We start from the raw sequence: 22030 nt of genomic DNA, 5'->3' as shown, positions 1-22030 counted from the left end.
GTCTCCCTCTGCTGGAACACTGACTTCTTTCATTTAATGCCTGCAGACTATAAAAGAGAACCCAACCCAAAAAGTTTGGTTGATTAGTCTGTGGCATTCTGTTAAACTGTTGCTTATGGCGGTCTCTGTGAGCTTCTCAGCGACATTCAGCCAGCCAGGTATCCTGCCTGCAGTAGATGGAATGTGGCAATGGAACGCTGGCTGCGCGTGTCATAATAGGCTCTGAGCCTTTATATACCTGTGCACAGCAGCAGCCACCTTCAGTCTGCTGCTGGACAGCCAGCAGCAGCAGCAGCAGGAGAGGTATGTAATCAGGAGCCCTCCTGCTAAGGGTAGACAGCTGCTCGTTCCACCCCACCCCCCGCCTTAATTGGTTCTCCTCCCTTCCAACGGTGTTGAGGCGGGTGGGAACAGCAGGGGGTGAAGGTGCTGTGTTTAAAGAGGTGGAGTTATGCAGATCTAAAACGCGTGGATTGCAGCAGCAGCAAGCCGAAAAGTGCAGGCATGTAAGGGATCTAGAGGTTGACAACATGTCTTCTTAACGGGAGTCCAGGAGCTCATCTCCACAAATGGACTTTTCAGGATCCTTGGGTGGCTCCGTAGTTTGAAACCAATTCTGGTTATCGCTTCTCGGCCTTTTGGCTAAGATCAAGTGTAGTATCTGTTCTTATCAGTTTAATATCTGATACGTCCCCTATCTGGGGACCATATATTAAATGGATTTTTAGAACAGGGAGATGGAAAAAGAGCTTGCTCTGTCCACTCCACGCATTGACCTGGTATTGCAGTATCTCCAGGACCGGTGCACCCCTTCTTTAATGCAGTTTCTAAAATCAGAAAGAATTGAATTCAATGTTTTTTGTTCATTTTGCTTGTTTGTCGGATTTTGGGATGGACTCTTTGGCTTTGCTTTTCTTCTCCTCATTGGATTTTTCATGTTCAAAGTTGCAGAAGCCAGATTACAAGCTCATTTTGGTTCAACTTCAGCAACTGTGCATTGCATTGCCATGTAATGTGATGCAATGCTATCTTTCTAGCTCTCCCTTTTTACTTCCTTTTGGATAAACAGACATATTAGGCAAGCATTTTGGAGCTTTCACCTAAATAACTACAGGTGGTGAGATAAGCTGCACAATATAATTGACCTTTCAGTATATTGTTGCACACACACCATCTATTTAGCAAATGCCCTTGTTATCAACAGCAGCCTTTTAAACTCACCTGAGCTAACAGGTATGTGCGCTGGTTACTCTGCTGCGCTTAAAATTTCTTTTTTGGTTTGCTACAATGCCTTTTCTGAAACGTTGTCTCCTTCTGCTGGAACACTGACTTCTTTCATTTAATGCCTGCAGACTATAAAAGAGAACCCAACCCAAAAAGTTTGGTTGATTAGTCTGTGGCATTCTGTTAAACTGTTGCTTATGGCGGTCTCTGTGAGCTTCTCAGCGACATTCAGCCAGCCAGGTATCCTGCCTGCAGTAGATGGAATGTGGCAATGGAACGCTGGCTGCGCGTGTCATAATAGGCTCTGAGCCTTTATATACCTGTGCACAGCAGCAGCCACCTTCAGTCTGCTGCTGGACAGCCAGCAGCAGCAGCAGCAGGAGAGGTATGTAATCAGGAGCCCTCCTGCTAAGGGTAGACAGCTGCTCGTTCCACCCCACCCCCCGCCTTAATTGGTTCTCCTCCCTTCCAACGGTGTTGAGGCGGGTGGGAACAGCAGGGGGTGAAGGTGCTGTGTTTAAAGAGGTGGAGTTATGCAGATCTAAAACGCGTGGATTGCAGCAGCAGCAAGCCGAAAAGTGCAGGCATGTAAGGGATCTAGAGGTTGACAACATGTCTTCTTAACGGGAGTCCAGGAGCTCATCTCCACAAATGGACTTTTCAGGATCCTTGGGTGGCTCCGTAGTTTGAAACCAATTCTGGTTATCGCTTCTCGGCCTTTTGGCTAAGATCAAGTGTAGTATCTGTTCTTATCAGTTTAATATCTGATACGTCCCCTATCTGGGGACCATATATTAAATGGATTTTTAGAACAGGGAGATGGAAAAAGAGCTTGCTCTGTCCACTCCACGCATTGACCTGGTATTGCAGTATCTCCAGGACCGGTGCACCCCTTCTTTAATGCAGTTTCTAAAATCAGAAAGAATTGAATTCAATGTTTTTTGTTCATTTTGCTTGTTTGTCGGATTTTGGGATGGACTCTTTGGCTTTGCTTTTCTTCTCCTCATTGGATTTTTCATGTTCAAAGTTGCAGAAGCCAGATTACAAGCTCATTTTGGTTCAACTTCAGCAACTGTGCATTGCATTGCCATGTAATGTGATGCAATGCTATCTTTCTAGCTCTCCCTTTTTACTTCCTTTTGGATAAACAGACATATTAGGCAAGCATTTTGGAGCTTTCACCTAAATAACTACAGGTGGTGAGATAAGCTGCACAATATAATTGACCTTTCAGTATATTGTTGCACACACACCATCTATTTAGCAAATGCCCTTGTTATCAACAGCAGCTTTTTAAACTCACTTGAGCTAACAGGTATGTGCGCTGGTTACTCTGCTGCGCTTAAAATTTCTTTTTTGGTTTGCTACAATGCCTTTTCTGAAACGTTGTCTCCTTCTGCTGGAACACTGACTTCTTTCATTTAATGCCTGCAGACTATAAAAGAGAACCCAACCCAAAAAGTTTGGTTGATTAGTCTGTGGCATTCTGTTAAACTGTTGCTTATGGCGGTCTCTGTGAGCTTCTCAGCGACATTCAGCCAGCCAGGTATCCTGCCTGCAGTAGATGGAATGTGGCAATGGAACGCTGGCTGCGCGTGTCATAATAGGCTCTGAGCCTTTATATACCTGTGCACAGCAGCAGCCACCTTCAGTCTGCTGCTGGACAGCCAGCAGCAGCAGCAGCAGGAGAGGTATGTAATCAGGAGCCCTCCTGCTAAGGGTAGACAGCTGCTCGTTCCACCCCACCCCCCGCCTTAATTGGTTCTCCTCCCTTCCAACGGTGTTGAGGCGGGTGGGAACAGCAGGGGGTGAAGGTGCTGTGTTTAAAGAGGTGGAGTTATGCAGATCTAAAACGCGTGGATTGCAGCAGCAGCAAGCCGAAAAGTGCAGGCATGTAAGGGATCTAGAGGTTGACAACATGTCTTCTTAACGGGAGTCCAGGAGCTCATCTCCACAAATGGACTTTTCAGGATCCTTGGGTGGCTCCGTAGTTTGAAACCAATTCTGGTTATCGCTTCTCGGCCTTTTGGCTAAGATCAAGTGTAGTATCTGTTCTTATCAGTTTAATATCTGATACGTCCCCTATCTGGGGACCATATATTAAATGGATTTTTAGAACAGGGAGATGGAAAAAGAGCTTGCTCTGTCCACTCCACGCATTGACCTGGTATTGCAGTATCTCCAGGACCGGTGCACCCCTTCTTTAATGCAGTTTCTAAAATCAGAAAGAATTGAATTCAATGTTTTTTGTTCATTTTGCTTGTTTGTCGGATTTTGGGATGGACTCTTTGGCTTTGCTTTTCTTCTCCTCATTGGATTTTTCATGTTCAAAGTTGCAGAAGCCAGATTACAAGCTCATTTTGGTTCAACTTCAGCAACTGTGCATTGCATTGCCATGTAATGTGATGCAATGCTATCTTTCTAGCTCTCCCTTTTTACTTCCTTTTGGATAAACAGACATATTAGGCAAGCATTTTGGAGCTTTCACCTAAATAACTACAGGTGGTGAGATAAGCTGCACAATATAATTGACCTTTCAGTATATTGTTGCACACACACCATCTATTTAGCAAATGCCCTTGTTATCAACAGCAGCCTTTTAAACTCACCTGAGCTAACAGGTATGTGCGCTGGTTACTCTGCTGCGCTTAAAATTTCTTTTTTGGTTTGCTACAATGCCTTTTCTGAAACGTTGTCTCCTTCTGCTGGAACACTGACTTCTTTCATTTAATGCCTGCAGACTATAAAAGAGAACCCAACCCAAAAAGTTTGGTTGATTAGTCTGTGGCATTCTGTTAAACTGTTGCTTATGGCGGTCTCTGTGAGCTTCTCAGCGACATTCAGCCAGCCAGGTATCCTGCCTGCAGTAGATGGAATGTGGCAATGGAACGCTGGCTGCGCGTGTCATAATAGGCTCTGAGCCTTTATATACCTGTGCACAGCAGCAGCCACCTTCAGTCTGCTGCTGGACAGCCAGCAGCAGCAGCAGCAGGAGAGGTATGTAATCAGGAGCCCTCCTGCTAAGGGTAGACAGCTGCTCGTTCCACCCCACCCCCCGCCTTAATTGGTTCTCCTCCCTTCCAACGGTGTTGAGGCGGGTGGGAACAGCAGGGGGTGAAGGTGCTGTGTTTAAAGAGGTGGAGTTATGCAGATCTAAAACGCGTGGATTGCAGCAGCAGCAAGCCGAAAAGTGCAGGCATGTAAGGGATCTAGAGGTTGACAACATGTCTTCTTAACGGGAGTCCAGGAGCTCATTTCCACAAATGGACTTTTCAGGATCCTTGGGTGGCTCCGTAGTTTGAAACCAATTCTGGTTATCGCTTCTCGGCCTTTTGGCTAAGATCAAGTGTAGTATCTGTTCTTATCAGTTTAATATCTGATACGTCCCCTATCTGGGGACCATATATTAAATGGATTTTTAGAACAGGGAGATGGAAAAAGAGCTTGCTCTGTCCACTCCACGCATTGACCTGGTATTGCAGTATCTCCAGGACCGGTGCACCCCTTCTTTAATGCAGTTTCTAAAATCAGAAATAATTGAATTCAATGTTTTTTGTTCATTTTGCTTGTTTGTCGGATTTTGGGATGGACTCTTTGGCTTTGCTTTTCTTCTCCTCATTGGATTTTTCATGTTCAAAGTTGCAGAAGCCAGATTACAAGCTCATTTTGGTTCAACTTCAGCAACTGTGCATTGCATTGCCATGTAATGTGATGCAATGCTATCTTTCTAGCTCTCCCTTTTTACTTCCTTTTGGATAAACAGACATATTAGGCAAGCATTTTGGAGCTTTCACCTAAATAACTACAGGTGGTGAGATAAGCTGCACAATATAATTGACCTTTCAGTATATTGTTGCACACACACCATCTATTTAGCAAATGCCCTTGTTATCCACAGCAGCCTTTTAAACTCACCTGAGCTAACAGGTATGTGCGCTGGTTACTCTGCTGCGCTTAAAATTTCTTTTTTGGTTTGCTACAATGCCTTTTCTGAAACGTTGTCTCCTTCTGCTGGAACACTGACTTCTTTCATTTAATGCCTGCAGACTATAAAAGAGAACCCAACCCAAAAAGTTTGGTTGATTAGTCTGTGGCATTCTGTTAAACTGTTGCTTATGGCGGTCTCTGTGAGCTTCTCAGCGACATTCAGCCAGCCAGGTATCCTGCCTGCAGTAGATGGAATGTGGCAATGGAACGCTGGCTGCGCGTGTCATAATAGGCTCTGAGCCTTTATATACCTGTGCACAGCAGCAGCCACCTTCAGTCTGCTGCTGGACAGCCAGCAGCAGCAGCAGCAGGAGAGGTATGTAATCAGGAGCCCTCCTGCTAAGGGTAGACAGCTGCTCGTTCCACCCCACCCCCCGCCTTAATTGGTTCTCCTCCCTTCCAACGGTGTTGAGGCGGGTGGGAACAGCAGGGGGTGAAGGTGCTGTGTTTAAAGAGGTGGAGTTATGCAGATCTAAAACGCGTGGATTGCAGCAGCAGCAAGCCGAAAAGTGCAGGCATGTAAGGGATCTAGAGGTTGACAACATGTCTTCTTAACGGGAGTCCAGGAGCTCATTTCCACAAATGGACTTTTCAGGATCCTTGGGTGGCTCCGTAGTTTGAAACCAATTCTGGTTATCGCTTCTCGGCCTTTTGGCTAAGATCAAGTGTAGTATCTGTTCTTATCAGTTTAATATCTGATACGTCCCCTATCTGGGGACCATATATTAAATGGATTTTTAGAACAGGGAGATGGAAAAAGAGCTTGCTCTGTCCACTCCACGCATTGACCTGGTATTGCAGTATCTCCAGGACCGGTGCACCCCTTCTTTAATGCAGTTTCTAAAATCAGAAATAATTGAATTCAATGTTTTTTGTTCATTTTGCTTGTTTGTCGGATTTTGGGATGGACTCTTTGGCTTTGCTTTTCTTCTCCTCATTGGATTTTTCATGTTCAAAGTTGCAGAAGCCAGATTACAAGCTCATTTTGGTTCAACTTCAGCAACTGTGCATTGCATTGCCATGTAATGTGATGCAATGCTATCTTTCTAGCTCTCCCTTTTTACTTCCTTTTGGATAAACAGACATATTAGGCAAGCATTTTGGAGCTTTCACCTAAATAACTACAGGTGGTGAGATAAGCTGCACAATATAATTGACCTTTCAGTATATTGTTGCACACACACCATCTATTTAGCAAATGCCCTTGTTATCCACAGCAGCCTTTTAAACTCACCTGAGCTAACAGGTATGTGCGCTGGTTACTCTGCTGCGCTTAAAATTTCTTTTTTGGTTTGCTACAATGCCTTTTCTGAAACGTTGTCTCCTTCTGCTGGAACACTGACTTCTTTCATTTAATGCCTGCAGACTATAAAAGAGAACCCAACCCAAAAAGTTTGGTTGATTAGTCTGTGGCATTCTGTTAAACTGTTGCTTATGGCGGTCTCTGTGAGCTTCTCAGCGACATTCAGCCAGCCAGGTATCCTGCCTGCAGTAGATGGAATGTGGCAATGGAACGCTGGCTGCGCGTGTCATAATAGGCTCTGAGCCTTTATATACCTGTGCACAGCAGCAGCCACCTTCAGTCTGCTGCTGGACAGCCAGCAGCAGCAGCAGCAGGAGAGGTATGTAATCAGGAGCCCTCCTGCTAAGGGTAGACAGCTGCTCGTTCCACCCCACCCCCCGCCTTAATTGGTTCTCCTCCCTTCCAACGGTGTTGAGGCGGGTGGGAACAGCAGGGGGTGAAGGTGCTGTGTTTAAAGAGGTGGAGTTATGCAGATCTAAAACGCGTGGATTGCAGCAGCAGCAAGCCGAAAAGTGCAGGCATGTAAGGGATCTAGAGGTTGACAACATGTCTTCTTAACGGGAGTCCAGGAGCTCATCTCCACAAATGGACTTTTCAGGATCCTTGGGTGGCTCCGTAGTTTGAAACCAATTCTGGTTATCGCTTCTCGGCCTTTTGGCTAAGATCAAGTGTAGTATCTGTTCTTATCAGTTTAATATCTGATACGTCCCCTATCTGGGGACCATATATTAAATGGATTTTTAGAACAGGGAGATGGAAAAAGAGCTTGCTCTGTCCACTCCACGCATTGACCTGGTATTGCAGTATCTCCAGGACCGGTGCACCCCTTCTTTAATGCAGTTTCTAAAATCAGAAAGAATTGAATTCAATGTTTTTTGTTCATTTTGCTTGTTTGTCGGATTTTGGGATGGACTCTTTGGCTTTGCTTTTCTTCTCCTCATTGGATTTTTCATGTTCAAAGTTGCAGAAGCCAGATTACAAGCTCATTTTGGTTCAACTTCAGCAACTGTGCATTGCATTGCCATGTAATGTGATGCAATGCTATCTTTCTAGCTCTCCCTTTTTACTTCCTTTTGGATAAACAGACATATTAGGCAAGCATTTTGGAGCTTTCACCTAAATAACTACAGGTGGTGAGATAAGCTGCACAATATAATTGACCTTTCAGTATATTGTTGCACACACACCATCTATTTAGCAAATGCCCTTGTTATCAACAGCAGCCTTTTAAACTCACCTGAGCTAACAGGTATGTGCGCTGGTTACTCTGCTGCGCTTAAAATTTCTTTTTTGGTTTGCTACAATGCCTTTTCTGAAACGTTGTCTCCTTCTGCTGGAACACTGACTTCTTTCATTTAATGCCTGCAGACTATAAAAGAGAACCCAACCCAAAAAGTTTGGTTGATTAGTCTGTGGCATTCTGTTAAACTGTTGCTTATGGCGGTCTCTGTGAGCTTCTCAGCGACATTCAGCCAGCCAGGTATCCTGCCTGCAGTAGATGGAATGTGGCAATGGAACGCTGGCTGCGCGTGTCATAATAGGCTCTGAGCCTTTATATACCTGTGCACAGCAGCAGCCACCTTCAGTCTGCTGCTGGACAGCCAGCAGCAGCAGCAGCAGGAGAGGTATGTAATCAGGAGCCCTCCTGCTAAGGGTAGACAGCTGCTCGTTCCACCCCACCCCCCGCCTTAATTGGTTCTCCTCCCTTCCAACGGTGTTGAGGCGGGTGGGAACAGCAGGGGGTGAAGGTGCTGTGTTTAAAGAGGTGGAGTTATGCAGATCTAAAACGCGTGGATTGCAGCAGCAGCAAGCCGAAAAGTGCAGGCATGTAAGGGATCTAGAGGTTGACAACATGTCTTCTTAACGGGAGTCCAGGAGCTCATCTCCACAAATGGACTTTTCAGGATCCTTGGGTGGCTCCGTAGTTTGAAACCAATTCTGGTTATCGCTTCTCGGCCTTTTGGCTAAGATCAAGTGTAGTATCTTTCGAAAAGGCGGTTTTGGATGTTGGCCGCCCTAGTAGATTGATACATTATGCACACTGGGGTTTAGGCGCTTGTTAGTACGCCAGGTGGCTAATATAGTCATCTGGTGGAAAGCATGGCCCCCCAGGATCGACGCCATTGGGCCGGGGAAGATCGAAAGCCCGAAGTGTGAAGTGCCCCAGGAGTGGTGATCCTGGGGTGCCTCAAATCACTGGGATTGGGAACCCCACTTGAGTTTATGGCACATTTGCACTAGCACTTCAATATTTCTTTCTTCACACACACCCTTATTCCGGGCCTTCTGGCCTTAGGATGGGGAATTTTTCAATTCCCGGTCGAAGGTCCGGGCAGTATTATACTGTGAAACCTTCACTATTTATTTAATGTTTTTGTCACTGTGTGTCCACTTTTTCACGTGTGTCCACGTCCTTACTAGGATTTTGTCGGGATGCAGTTCCCTTACGGGTTCCTCTCTTGGCAGGTCTAGGGGGGGAGTGTGTGGCCATCAGGTTCCGCTCCCCCCTGAACCCCCCTGGCTCTCCTCTTTCTGGAGGAGAGCGTTGTTGGCTCCCCTCTTCCGGGAGGGGAGCACAGTCTTTGGCTCCCAGTGCCTTGCTCGGGTGAGAACTCGGGCAGGTGCTGGGGGTAAGATTGGGTCGCCTCTGGCTCCGGCTGGAGGTGGCTATTTGTCCCTGTTCCTCGCTGTGGCCTTCTGGCTCGGAGGGACGGGGAATGGTTTGGGGGACTCTTCTCCTTTTGGAGAGGGTTTCAAGAAGACCAGCATCCTAGTGCACTTTTTTTGTGGCACTTGTCACTTTTTTAAGCGCACTCGGGTTTTGTACACGAATTCGGGCTTTCGAAAAAAAAAAAAAAAAAATCTGTTCTTATCAGTTTAATATCTGATACGTCCCCTATCTGGGGACCATATATTAAATGGATTTTTAGAACAGGGAGATGGAAAAAGAGCTTGCTCTGTCCACTCCACGCATTGACCTGGTATTGCAGTATCTCCAGGACCGGTGCACCCCTTCTTTAATGCAGTTTCTAAAATCAGAAAGAATTGAATTCAATGTTTTTTGTTCATTTTGCTTGTTTGTCGGATTTTGGGATGGACTCTTTGGCTTTGCTTTTCTTCTCCTCATTGGATTTTTCATGTTCAAAGTTGCAGAAGCCAGATTACAAGCTCATTTTGGTTCAACTTCAGCAACTGTGCATTGCATTGCCATGTAATGTGATGCAATGCTATCTTTCTAGCTCTCCCTTTTTACTTCCTTTTGGATAAACAGACATATTAGGCAAGCATTTTGGAGCTTTCACCTAAATAACTACAGGTGGTGAGATAAGCTGCACAATATAATTGACCTTTCAGTATATTGTTGCACACACACCATCTATTTAGCAAATGCCCTTGTTATCAACAGCAGCCTTTTAAACTCACCTGAGCTAACAGGTATGTGCGCTGGTTACTCTGCTGCGCTTAAAATTTCTTTTTTGGTTTGCTACAATGCCTTTTCTGAAACGTTGTCTCCTTCTGCTGGAACACTGACTTCTTTCATTTAATGCCTGCAGACTATAAAAGAGAACCCAACCCAAAAAGTTTGGTTGATTAGTCTGTGGCATTCTGTTAAACTGTTGCTTATGGCGGTCTCTGTGAGCTTCTCAGCGACATTCAGCCAGCCAGGTATCCTGCCTGCAGTAGATGGAATGTGGCAATGGAACGCTGGCTGCGCGTGTCATAATAGGCTCTGAGCCTTTATATACCTGTGCACAGCAGCAGCCACCTTCAGTCTGCTGCTGGACAGCCAGCAGCAGCAGTAGCAGGAGAGGTATGTAATCAGGAGCCCTCCTGCTAAGGGTAGACAGCTGCTCGTTCCACCCCACCCCCCGCCTTAATTGGTTCTCCTCCCTTCCAACGGTGTTGAGGCGGGTGGGAACAGCAGGGGGTGAAGGTGCTGTGTTTAAAGAGGTGGAGTTATGCAGATCTAAAACGCGTGGATTGCAGCAGCAGCAAGCCGAAAAGTGCAGGCATGTAAGGGATCTAGAGGTTGACAACATGTCTTCTTAACGGGAGTCCAGGAGCTCATCTCCACAAATGGACTTTTCAGGATCCTTGGGTGGCTCCGTAGTTTGAAACCAATTCTGGTTATCGCTTCTCGGCCTTTTGGCTAAGATCAAGTGTAGTATCTGTTCTTATCAGTTTAATATCTGATACGTCCCCTATCTGGGGACCATATATTAAATGGATTTTTAGAACAGGGAGATGGAAAAAGAGCCTCCTCTGTCCACTCCACGCATTGACCTGGTATTGCAGTATCTCCAGGACCGGTGCACCCCTTCTGTAATGCGGTTTCTAAAATCAGAAAGAATTGAATTCAATGTTTTTTGTTCATTTTGCTTGTTTGTCGGATTTTGGGATGGACTCTTTGGCTTTGCTTTTCTTCTCCTCATTGGATTTTTCATGTTCAAAGTTGCAGAAGCCAGATTACAAGCTCATTTTGGTTCAACTTCAGCAACTGTGCATTGCATTGCCATGTAATGTGATGCAATGCTATCTTTCTAGCTCTCCCTTTTTACTTCCTTTTGGATAAACAGACATATTAGGCAAGCATTTTGGAGCTTTCACCTAAATAACTACAGGTGGTGAGATAAGCTGCACAATATAATTGACCTTTCAGTATATTGTTGCACACACACCATCTATTTAGCAAATGCCCTTGTTATCAACAGCAGCCTTTTAAACTCACCTGAGCTAACAGGTATGTGCGCTGGTTACTCTGCTGCGCTTAAAATTTCTTTTTTGGTTTGCTACAATGCCTTTTCTGAAACGTTGTCTCCTTCTGCTGGAACACTGACTTCTTTCATTTAATGCCTGCAGACTATAAAAGAGAACCCAACCCAAAAAGTTTGGTTGATTAGTCTGTGGCATTCTGTTAAACTGTTGCTTATGGCGGTCTCTGTGAGCTTCTCAGCGACATTCAGCCAGCCAGGTATCCTGCCTGCAGTAGATGGAATGTGGCAATGGAACGCTGGCTGCGCGTGTCATAATAGGCTCTGAGCCTTTATATACCTGTGCACAGCAGCAGCCACCTTCAGTCTGCTGCTGGACAGCCAGCAGCAGCAGCAGCAGGAGAGGTATGTAATCAGGAGCCCTCCTGCTAAGGGTAGACAGCTGCTCGTTCCACCCCACCCCCCGCCTTAATTGGTTCTCCTCCCTTCCAACGGTGTTGAGGCGGGTGGGAACAGCAGGGGGTGAAGGTGCTGTGTTTAAAGAGGTGGAGTTATGCAGATCTAAAACGCGTGGATTGCAGCAGCAGCAAGCCGAAAAGTGCAGGCATGTAAGGGATCTAGAGGTTGACAACATGTCTTCTTAACGGGAGTCCAGGAGCTCATCTCCACAAATGGACTTTTCAGGATCCTTGGGTGGCTCCGTAGTTTGAAACCAATTCTGGTTATCGCTTCTCGGCCTTTTGGCTAAGATCAAGTGTAGTATCTGTTCTTATCAGTTTAATATCTGATACGTCCCCTATCTGGGGACCATATATTAAATGGATTTTTAGAACAGGGAGATGGAAAAAGAGCTTGCTCTGTCCACTCCACGCATTGACCTGGTATTGCAGTATCTCCAGGACCGGTGCACCCCTTCTTTAATGCAGTTTCTAAAATCAGAAAGAATTGAATTCAATGTTTTTGTTCATTTTGCTTGTTTGTCGGATTTTGGGATGGACTCTTTGGCTTTGCTTTTCTTCTCCTCATTGGATTTTTCATGTTCAAAGTTGCAGAAGCCAGATTACAAGCTCATTTTGGTTCAACTTCAGCAACTGTGCATTGCATTGCCATGTAATGTGATGCAATGCTATCTTTCTAGCTCTCCCTTTTTACTTCCTTTTGGATAAACAGACATATTAGGCAAGCATTTTGGAGCTTTCACCTAAATAACTACAGGTGGTGAGATAAGCTGCACAATATAATTGACCTTTCAGTATATTGTTGCACACACACCATCTATTTAGCAAATGCCCTTGTTATCAACAGCAGCCTTTTAAACTCACCTGAGCTAACAGGTATGTGCGCTGGTTACTCTGCTGCGCTTAAAATTTCTTTTTTGGTTTGCTACAATGCCTTTTCTGAAACGTTGTCTCCTTCTGCTGGAACACTGACTTCTTTCATTTAATGCCTGCAGACTATAAAAGAGAACCCAACCCAAAAAGTTTGGTTGATTAGTCTGTGGCATTCTGTTAAACTGTTGCTTATGGCGGTCTCTGTGAGCTTCTCAGCGACATTCAGCCAGCCAGGTATCCTGCCTGCAGTAGATGGAATGTGGCAATGGAACGCTGGCTGCGCGTGTCATAATAGGCTCTGAGCCTTTATATACCTGTGCACAGCAGCAGCCACCTTCAGTCTGCTGCTGGACAGCCAGCAGCAGCAGCAGCAGGAGAGGTATGTAATCAGGAGCCCTCCTGCTAAGGGTAGACAGCTGCTCGTTCCACCCCACCCCCCGCCTTAATTGGTTCTCCTCCCTTCCAACGGTGTTGAGGCGGGTGGGAACAGCAGGGGGTGAAGGTGCTGTGTTTAAAGAGGTGGAGTTATGCAGATCTAAAACGCGTGGATTGCAGCAGCAGCAAGCCGAAAAGTGCAGGCATGTAAGGGATCTAGAGGTTGACAACATGTCTTCTTAACGGGAGTCCAGGAGCTCATCTCCACAAATGGACTTTTCAGGATCCTTGGGTGGCTCCGTAGTTTGAAACCAATTCTGGTTATCGCTTCTCGGCCTTTTGGCTAAGATCAAGTGTAGTATCTGTTCTTATCAGTTTAATATCTGATACGTCCCCTATCTGGGGACCATATATTAAATGGATTTTTAGAACAGGGAGATGGAAAAAGAGCCTCCTCTGTCCACTCCACGCATTGACCTGGTATTGCAGTATCTCCAGGACCGGTGCACCCCTTCTGTAATGCAGTTTCTAAAATCAGAAAGAATTGAATTCAATGTTTTTTGTTCATTTTGCTTGTTTGTCGGATTTTGGGATGGACTCTTTGGCTTTGCTTTTCTTCTCCTCATTGGATTTTTCATGTTCAAAGTTGCAGAAGCCAGATTACAAGCTCATTTTGGTTCAACTTCAGCAACTGTGCATTGCATTGCCATGTAATGTGATGCAATGCTATCTTTCTAGCTCTCCCTTTTTACTTCCTTTTGGATAAACAGACATATTAGGCAAGCATTTTGGAGCTTTCACCTAAATAACTACAGGTGGTGAGATAAGCTGCACAATATAATTGACCTTTCAGTATATTGTTGCACACACACCATCTATTTAGCAAATGCCCTTGTTATCAACAGCAGCCTTTTAAACTCACCTGAGCTAACAGGTATGTGCGCTGGTTACTCTGCTGCGCTTAAAATTTCTTTTTTGGTTTGCTACAATGCCTTTTCTGAAACGTTGTCTCCTTCTGCTGGAACACTGACTTCTTTCATTTAATGCCTGCAGACTATAAAAGAGAACCCAACCCAAAAAGTTTGGTTGATTAGTCTGTGGCATTCTGTTAAACTGTTGCTTATGGCGGTCTCTGTGAGCTTCTCAGCGACATTCAGCCAGCCAGGTATCCTGCCTGCAGTAGATGGAATGTGGCAATGGAACGCTGGCTGCGCGTGTCATAATAGGCTCTGAGCCTTTATATACCTGTGCACAGCAGCAGCCACCTTCAGTCTGCTGCTGGACAGCCAGCAGCAGCAGCAGCAGGAGAGGTATGTAATCAGGAGCCCTCCTGCTAAGGGTAGACAGCTGCTCGTTCCACCCCACCCCCCGCCTTAATTGGTTCTCCTCCCTTCCAACGGTGTTGAGGCGGGTGGGAACAGCAGGGGGTGAAGGTGCTGTGTTTAAAGAGGTGGAGTTATGCAGATCTAAAACGCGTGGATTGCAGCAGCAGCAAGCCGAAAAGTGCAGGCATGTAAGGGATCTAGAGGTTGACAACATGTCTTCTTAACGGGAGTCCAGGAGCTCATCTCCACAAATGGACTTTTCAGGATCCTTGGGTGGCTCCGTAGTTTGAAACCAATTCTGGTTATCGCTTCTCGGCCTTTTGGCTAAGATCAAGTGTAGTATCTGTTCTTATCAGTTTAATATCTGATACGTCCCCTATCTGGGGACCATATATTAAATGGATTTTTAGAACAGGGAGATGGAAAAAGAGCTTGCTCTGTCCACTCCACGCATTGACCTGGTATTGCAGTATCTCCAGGACCGGTGCACCCCTTCTTTAATGCAGTTTCTAAAATCAGAAAGAATTGAATTCAATGTTTTTGTTCATTTTGCTTGTTTGTCGGATTTTGGGATGGACTCTTTGGCTTTGCTTTTCTTCTCCTCATTGGATTTTTCATGTTCAAAGTTGCAGAAGCCAGATTACAAGCTCATTTTGGTTCAACTTCAGCAACTGTGCATTGCATTGCCATGTAATGTGATGCAATGCTATCTTTCTAGCTCTCCCTTTTTACTTCCTTTTGGATAAACAGACATATTAGGCAAGCATTTTGGAGCTTTCACCTAAATAACTACAGGTGGTGAGATAAGCTGCACAATATAATTGACCTTTCAGTATATTGTTGCACACACACCATCTATTTAGCAAATGCCCTTGTTATCAACAGCAGCCTTTTAAACTCACCTGAGCTAACAGGTATGTGCGCTGGTTACTCTGCTGCGCTTAAAATTTCTTTTTTGGTTTGCTACAATGCCTTTTCTGAAACGTTGTCTCCTTCTGCTGGAACACTGACTTCTTTCATTTAATGCCTGCAGACTATAAAAGAGAACCCAACCCAAAAAGTTTGGTTGATTAGTCTGTGGCATTCTGTTAAACTGTTGCTTATGGCGGTCTCTGTGAGCTTCTCAGCGACATTCAGCCAGCCAGGTATCCTGCCTGCAGTAGATGGAATGTGGCAATGGAACGCTGGCTGCGCGTGTCATAATAGGCTCTGAGCCTTTATATACCTGTGCACAGCAGCAGCCACCTTCAGTCTGCTGCTGGACAGCCAGCAGCAGCAGCAGCAGGAGAGGTATGTAATCAGGAGCCCTCCTGCTAAGGGTAGACAGCTGCTCGTTCCACCCCACCCACCGCCTTAATTGGTTCTCCTCCCTTCCAACGGTGTTGAGGCGGGTGGGAACAGCAGGGGGTGAAGGTGCTGTGTTTAAAGAGGTGGAGTTATGCAGATCTAAAACGCGTGGATTGCAGCAGCAGCAAGCCGAAAAGTGCAGGCATGTAAGGGATCTAGAGGTTGACAACATGTCTTCTTAACGGGAGTCCAGGAGCTCATCTCCACAAATGGACTTTTCAGGATCCTTGGGTGGCTCCATAGTTTGAAACCAATTCTGGTTATCGCTTCTCGGCCTTTTGGCTAAGATCAAGTGTAGTATCTGTTCTTATCAGTTTAATATCTGATACGTCCCCTATCTGGGGACCATATATTAAATGGATTTTTAGAACAGGGAGATGGAAAAAGAGCTTGCTCTGTCCACTCCACGCATTGACCTGGTATTGCAGTATCTCCAGGACCGGTGCACCCCTTCTGTAATGCAGTTTCTAAAATCAGAAAGAATTGAATTCAATGTTTTTTGTTCATTTTGCTTGTTTGTCGGATTTTGGGATGGACTCTTTGGCTTTGCTTTTCTTCTCCTCATTGGATTTTTCATGTTCAAAGTTGCAGAAGCCAGATTACAAGCTCATTTTGGTTCAACTTCAGCAACTGTGCATTGCATTGCCATGTAATGTGATGCAATGCTATCTTTCTAGCTCTCCCTTTTTACTTCCTTTTGGATAAACAGACATATTAGGCAAGCATTTTGGAGCTTTCACCTAAATAACTACAGGTGGTGAGATAAGCTGCACAATATAATTGACCTTTCAGTATATTGTTGCACACACACCATTTATTTAGCAAATGCCCTTGTTATCAACAGCAGCCTTTTAAACTCACCTGAGCTAACAGGTATGTGCGCTGGTTACTCTGCTGCGCTTAAAATTTCTTTTTTGGTTTGCTACAATGCCTTTTCTGAAACGTTGTCTCCTTCTGCTGGAACACTGACTTCTTTCATTTAATGCCTGCAGACTATAAAAGAGAACCCAACCCAAAAAGTTTGGTTGATTAGTCTGTGGCATTCTGTTAAACTGTTGCTTATGGCGGTCTCTGTGAGCTTCTCAGCGACATTCAGCCAGCCAGGTATCCTGCCTGCAGTAGATGGAATGTGGCAATGGAACGCTGGCTGCGCGTGTCATAATAGGCTCTGAGCCTTTATATACCTGTGCACAGCAGCAGCCACCTTCAGTCTGCTGCTGGACAGCCAGCAGCAGCAGCAGCAGGAGAGGTATGTAATCAGGAGCCCTCCTGCTAAGGGTAGACAGCTGCTCGTTCCACCCCACCCCCCGCCTTAATTGGTTCTCCTCCCTTCCAACGGTGTTGAGGCGGGTGGGAACAGCAGGGGGTGAAGGTGCTGTGTTTAAAGAGGTGGAGTTATGCAGATCTAAAACGCGTGGATTGCAGCAGCAGCAAGCCGAAAAGTGCAGGCATGTAAGGGATCTAGAGGTTGACAACATGTCTTCTTAACGGGAGTCCAGGAGCTCATCTCCACAAATGGACTTTTCAGGATCCTTGGGTGGCTCCGTAGTTTGAAACCAATTCTGGTTATCGCTTCTCGGCCTTTTGGCTAAGATCAAGTGTAGTATCTGTTCTTATCAGTTTAATATCTGATACGTCCCCTATCTGGGGACCATATATTAAATGGATTTTTAGAACAGGGAGATGGAAAAAGAGCTTGCTCTGTCCACTCCACGCATTGACCTGGTATTGCAGTATCTCCAGGACCGGTGCACCCCTTCTTTAATGCAGTTTCTAAAATCAGAAAGAATTGAATTCAATGTTTTTTGTTCATTTTGCTTGTTTGTCGGATTTTGGGATGGACTCTTTGGCTTTGCTTTTCTTCTCCTCATTGGATTTTTCATGTTCAAAGTTGCAGAAGCCAGATTACAAGCTCATTTTGGTTCAACTTCAGCAACTGTGCATTGCATTGCCATGTAATGTGATGCAATGCTATCTTTCTAGCTCTCCCTTTTTACTTCCTTTTGGATAAACAGACATATTAGGCAAGCATTTTGGAGCTTTCACCTAAATAACTACAGGTGGTGAGATAAGCTGCACAATATAATTGACCTTTCAGTATATTGTTGCACACACACCATCTATTTAGCAAATGCCCTTGTTATCAACAGCAGCCTTTAAAACTCACCTGAGCTAACAGGTATGTGCGCTGGTTACTCTGCTGCGCTTAAAATTTCTTTTTTGGTTTGCTACAATGCCTTTTCTGAAACGTTGTCTCCTTCTGCTGGAACACTGACTTCTTTCATTTAATGCCTGCAGACTATAAAAGAGAACCCAACCCAAAAAGTTTGGTTGATTAGTCTGTGGCATTCTGTTAAACTGTTGCTTATGGCGGTCTCTGTGAGCTTCTCAGCGACATTCAGCCAGCCAGGTATCCTGCCTGCAGTAGATGGAATGTGGCAATGGAACGCTGGCTGCGCGTGTCATAATAGGCTCTGAGCCTTTATATACCTGTGCACAGCAGCAGCCACCTTCAGTCTGCTGCTGGACAGCCAGCAGCAGCAGGAGAGGTATGTAATCAGGAGCCCTCCTGCTAAGGGTAGACAGCTGCTCGTTCCACCCCACCCCCCGCCTTAATTGGTTCTCCTCCCTTCCAACGGTGTTGAGGCGGGTGGGAACAGCAGGGGGTGAAGGTGCTGTGTTTAAAGAGGTGGAGTTATGCAGATCTAAAACGCGTGGATTGCAGCAGCAGCAAGCCGAAAAGTGCAGGCATGTAAGGGATCTAGAGGTTGACAACATGTCTTCTTAACGGGAGTCCAGGAGCTCATCTCCACAAATGGACTTTTCAGGATCCTTGGGTGGCTCCGTAGTTTGAAACCAATTCTGGTTATCGCTTCTCGGCCTTTTGGCTAAGATCAAGTGTAGTATCTGTTCTTATCAGTTTAATATCTGATACGTCCCCTATCTGGGGACCATATATTAAATGGATTTTTAGAACAGGGAGATGGAAAAAGAGCTTGCTCTGTCCACTCCACGCATTGACCTGGTATTGCAGTATCTCCAGGACCGGTGCACCCCTTCTTTAATGCAGTTTCTAAAATCAGAAAGAATTGAATTCAATGTTTTTTGTTCATTTTGCTTGTTTGTCGGATTTTGGGATGGACTCTTTGGCTTTGCTTTTCTTCTCCTCATTGGATTTTTCATGTTCAAAGTTGCAGAAGCCAGATTACAAGCTCATTTTGGTTCAACTTCAGCAACTGTGCATTGCATTGCCATGTAATGTGATGCAATGCTATCTTTCTAGCTCTCCCTTTTTACTTCCTTTTGGATAAACAGACATATTAGGCAAGCATTTTGGAGCTTTCACCTAAATAACTACAGGTGGTGAGATAAGCTGCACAATATAATTGACCTTTCAGTATATTGTTGCACACACACCATCTATTTAGCAAATGCCCTTGTTATCAACAGCAGCCTTTTAAACTCACCTGAGCTAACAGGTATGTGCGCTGGTTACTCTGCTGCGCTTAAAATTTCTTTTTTGGTTTGCTACAATGCCTTTTCTGAAATGTTGTCTCCTTCTGCTGGAACACTGACTTCTTTCATTTAATGCCTGCAGACTATAAAAGAGAACCCAACCCAAAAAGTTTGGTTGATTAGTCTGTGGCATTCTGTTAAACTGTTGCTTATGGCGGTCTCTGTGAGCTTCTCAGCGACATTCAGCCAGCCAGGTATCCTGCCTGCAGTAGATGGAATGTGGCAATGGAACGCTGGCTGCGCGTGTCATAATAGGCTCTGAGCCTTTATATACCTGTGCACAGCAGCAGCCACCTTCAGTCTGCTGCTGGACAGCCAGCAGCAGCAGCAGCAGGAGAGGTATGTAATCAGGAGCCCTCCTGCTAAGGGTAGACAGCTGCTCGTTCCACCCCACCCCCCGCCTTAATTGGTTCTCCTCCCTTCCAACGGTGTTGAGGCGGGTGGGAACAGCAGGGGGTGAAGGTGCTGTGTTTAAAGAGGTGGAGTTATGCAGATCTAAAACGCGTGGATTGCAGCAGCAGCAAGCCGAAAAGTGCAGGCATGTAAGGGATCTAGAGGTTGACAACATGTCTTCTTAACGGGAGTCCAGGAGCTCATCTCCACAAATGGACTTTTCAGGATCCTTGGGTGGCTCTGTAGTTTGAAACCAATTCTGGTTATCGCTTCTCGGCCTTTTGGCTAAGATCAAGTGTAGTATCTGTTCTTATCAGTTTAATATCTGATACGTCCCCTATCTGGGGACCATATATTAAATGGATTTTTAGAACAGGGAGATGGAAAAAGAGCTTGCTCTGTCCACTCCACGCATTGACCTGGTATTGCAGTATCTCCAGGACCGGTGCACCCCTTCTTTAATGCAGTTTCTAAAATCAGAAAGAATTGAATTCAATGTTTTTTGTTCATTTTGCTTGTTTGTCGGATTTTGGGATGGACTCTTTGGCTTTGCTTTTCTTCTCCTCATTGGATTTTTCATGTTCAAAGTTGCAGAAGCCAGATTACAAGCTCATTTTGGTTCAACTTCAGCAACTGTGCATTGCATTGCCATGTAATGTGATGCAATGCTATCTTTCTAGCTCTCCCTTTTTACTTCCTTTTGGATAAACAGACATATTAGGCAAGCATTTTGGAGCTTTCACCTAAATAACTACAGGTGGTGAGATAAGCTGCACAATATAATTGACCTTTCAGTATATTGTTGCACACACACCATCTATTTAGCAAATGCCCTTGTTATCAACAGCAGCCTTTTAAACTCACCTGAGCTAACAGGTATGTGCGCTGGTTACTCTGCTGCGCTTAAAATTTCTTTTTTGGTTTGCTACAATGCCTTTTCTGAAACGTTGTCTCCTTCTGCTGGAACACTGACTTCTTTCATTTAATGCCTGCAGACTATAAAAGAGAACCCAACCCAAAAAGTTTGGTTGATTAGTCTGTGGCATTCTGTTAAACTGTTGCTTATGGCGGTCTCTGTGAGCTTCTCAGCGACATTCAGCCAGCCAGGTATCCTGCCTGCAGTAGATGGAATGTGGCAATGGAACGCTGGCTGCGCGTGTCATAATAGGCTCTGAGCCTTTATATACCTGTGCACAGCAGCAGCCACCTTCAGTCTGCTGCTGGACAGCCAGCAGCAGCAGCAGCAGGAGAGGTATGTAATCAGGAGCCCTCCTGCTAAGGGTAGACAGCTGCTCGTTCCACCCCACCCCCCGCCTTAATTGGTTCTCCTCCCTTCCAACGGTGTTGAGGCGGGTGGGAACAGCAGGGGGTGAAGGTGCTGTGTTTAAAGAGGTGGAGTTATGCAGATCTAAAATGCGTGGATTGCAGCAGCAGCAAGCCGAAAAGTGCAGGCATGTAAGGGATCTAGAGGTTGACAACATGTCTTCTTAACGGGAGTCCAGGAGCTCATCTCCACAAATGGACTTTTCAGGATCCTTGGGTGGCTCCGTAGTTTGAAACCAATTCTGGTTATCGCTTCTCGGCCTTTTGGCTAAGATCAAGTGTAGTATCTGTTCTTATCAGTTTAATATCTGATACGTCCCCTATCTGGGGACCATATATTAAATGGATTTTTAGAACAGGGAGATGGAAAAAGAGCTTGCTCTGTCCACTCCACGCATTGACCTGGTATTGCAGTATCTCCAGGACCGGTGCACCCCTTCTTTAATGCAGTTTCTAAAATCAGAAAGAATTGAATTCAATGTTTTTTGTTCATTTTGCTTGTTTGTCGGATTTTGGGATGGACTCTTTGGCTTTGCTTTTCTTCTCCTCATTGGATTTTTCATGTTCAAAGTTGCAGAAGCCAGATTACAAGCTCATTTTGGTTCAACTTCAGCAACTGTGCATTGCATTGCCATGTAATGTGATGCAATGCTATCTTTCTAGCTCTCCCTTTTTACTTCCTTTTGGATAAACAGATTTATTAGGCAAGCATTTTGGAGCTTTCACCTAAATAACTACAGGTGGTGAGATAAGCTGCACAATATAATTGACCTTTCAGTATATTGTTGCACACACACCATCTATTTAGCAAATGCCCTTGTTATCAACAGCAGCCTTTTAAACTCACCTGAGCTAACAGGTATGTGCGCTGGTTACTCTGCTGCGCTTAAAATTTCTTTTTTGGTTTGCTACAATGCCTTTTCTGAAACGTTGTCTCCTTCTGCTGGAACACTGACTTCTTTCATTTAATGCCTGCAGACTATAAAAGAGAACCCAACCCAAAAAATTTGGTTGATTAGTCTGTGGCATTCTGTTAAACTGTTGCTTATGGCGGTCTCTGTGAGCTTCTCAGCGACATTCAGCCAGCCAGGTATCCTGCCTGCAGTAGATGGAATGTGGCAATGGAACGCTGGCTGCGCGTGTCATAATAGGCTCTGAGCCTTTATATACCTGTGCACAGCAGCAGCCACCTTC

At 45.2% G+C, this 22030-nt stretch overlaps 16 non-coding genes and 1 pseudogene across 16 annotated transcripts; all 17 read left to right on the top strand.

Moving 5' to 3' along the window:
* The first annotated feature begins 622 nt into the window (after nucleotides 1–622).
* Nucleotides 623–813, top strand: LOC141214536 (U2 spliceosomal RNA). Its single transcript, XR_012283740.1, has one exon. It is a non-coding gene; the product is annotated as a U2 spliceosomal RNA (small nuclear RNA).
* A 1115-nt stretch (nucleotides 814–1928) lies between these two features.
* LOC141214535 (U2 spliceosomal RNA) lies at nucleotides 1929–2119 on the top strand. The gene has a single exon (XR_012283739.1). It is a non-coding gene; the product is annotated as a U2 spliceosomal RNA (small nuclear RNA).
* Nucleotides 2120–3234: 1115 nt separating this feature from the next.
* Nucleotides 3235–3425, top strand: LOC141214533 (U2 spliceosomal RNA). The gene has a single exon (XR_012283737.1). It is a non-coding gene; the product is annotated as a U2 spliceosomal RNA (small nuclear RNA).
* Nucleotides 3426–4540: 1115 nt separating this feature from the next.
* LOC141214532 (U2 spliceosomal RNA) lies at nucleotides 4541–4731 on the top strand. Its single transcript, XR_012283736.1, has one exon. It is a non-coding gene; the product is annotated as a U2 spliceosomal RNA (small nuclear RNA).
* Nucleotides 4732–5846: 1115 nt separating this feature from the next.
* Nucleotides 5847–6037, top strand: LOC141214531 (U2 spliceosomal RNA). The gene has a single exon (XR_012283735.1). It is a non-coding gene; the product is annotated as a U2 spliceosomal RNA (small nuclear RNA).
* Nucleotides 6038–7152: 1115 nt separating this feature from the next.
* Nucleotides 7153–7343, top strand: LOC141214530 (U2 spliceosomal RNA). Its single transcript, XR_012283734.1, has one exon. It is a non-coding gene; the product is annotated as a U2 spliceosomal RNA (small nuclear RNA).
* Nucleotides 7344–8458: 1115 nt separating this feature from the next.
* On the top strand, nucleotides 8459–8550 carry LOC141214477 (U2 spliceosomal RNA; annotated as a pseudogene).
* Nucleotides 8551–9346: 796 nt separating this feature from the next.
* On the top strand, nucleotides 9347–9529 carry LOC141214968 (U2 spliceosomal RNA). Its single transcript, XR_012284145.1, has one exon. It is a non-coding gene; the product is annotated as a U2 spliceosomal RNA (small nuclear RNA).
* Nucleotides 9530–10644: 1115 nt separating this feature from the next.
* Nucleotides 10645–10835, top strand: LOC141214903 (U2 spliceosomal RNA). Its single transcript, XR_012284093.1, has one exon. It is a non-coding gene; the product is annotated as a U2 spliceosomal RNA (small nuclear RNA).
* Nucleotides 10836–11950: 1115 nt separating this feature from the next.
* Nucleotides 11951–12141, top strand: LOC141214529 (U2 spliceosomal RNA). The gene has a single exon (XR_012283733.1). It is a non-coding gene; the product is annotated as a U2 spliceosomal RNA (small nuclear RNA).
* Nucleotides 12142–13255: 1114 nt separating this feature from the next.
* On the top strand, nucleotides 13256–13446 carry LOC141214902 (U2 spliceosomal RNA). Its single transcript, XR_012284092.1, has one exon. It is a non-coding gene; the product is annotated as a U2 spliceosomal RNA (small nuclear RNA).
* A 1115-nt stretch (nucleotides 13447–14561) lies between these two features.
* On the top strand, nucleotides 14562–14752 carry LOC141214528 (U2 spliceosomal RNA). The gene has a single exon (XR_012283732.1). It is a non-coding gene; the product is annotated as a U2 spliceosomal RNA (small nuclear RNA).
* Nucleotides 14753–15866: 1114 nt separating this feature from the next.
* LOC141214527 (U2 spliceosomal RNA) lies at nucleotides 15867–16057 on the top strand. The gene has a single exon (XR_012283731.1). It is a non-coding gene; the product is annotated as a U2 spliceosomal RNA (small nuclear RNA).
* Nucleotides 16058–17172: 1115 nt separating this feature from the next.
* On the top strand, nucleotides 17173–17363 carry LOC141214526 (U2 spliceosomal RNA). Its single transcript, XR_012283730.1, has one exon. It is a non-coding gene; the product is annotated as a U2 spliceosomal RNA (small nuclear RNA).
* Nucleotides 17364–18472: 1109 nt separating this feature from the next.
* On the top strand, nucleotides 18473–18663 carry LOC141214525 (U2 spliceosomal RNA). The gene has a single exon (XR_012283729.1). It is a non-coding gene; the product is annotated as a U2 spliceosomal RNA (small nuclear RNA).
* Nucleotides 18664–19778: 1115 nt separating this feature from the next.
* LOC141214523 (U2 spliceosomal RNA) lies at nucleotides 19779–19969 on the top strand. The gene has a single exon (XR_012283728.1). It is a non-coding gene; the product is annotated as a U2 spliceosomal RNA (small nuclear RNA).
* Nucleotides 19970–21084: 1115 nt separating this feature from the next.
* On the top strand, nucleotides 21085–21275 carry LOC141214521 (U2 spliceosomal RNA). Its single transcript, XR_012283726.1, has one exon. It is a non-coding gene; the product is annotated as a U2 spliceosomal RNA (small nuclear RNA).
* The last annotated feature ends 755 nt before the right edge of the window (nucleotides 21276–22030 follow it).

The sequence above is a fragment of the Phyllobates terribilis genome, unplaced genomic scaffold, assembly GCF_046119375.1.
Source record: "Phyllobates terribilis strain yellow unplaced genomic scaffold, ASM4611937v1 Scaffold_223__1_contigs__length_3252167, whole genome shotgun sequence".
NCBI classification, from domain to species: domain Eukaryota; kingdom Metazoa; phylum Chordata; class Amphibia; order Anura; family Dendrobatidae; genus Phyllobates; species Phyllobates terribilis.
Note: the sequence above shows the minus strand (reverse complement) of the source record. Positions and strands in the feature narration are given on the sequence as shown.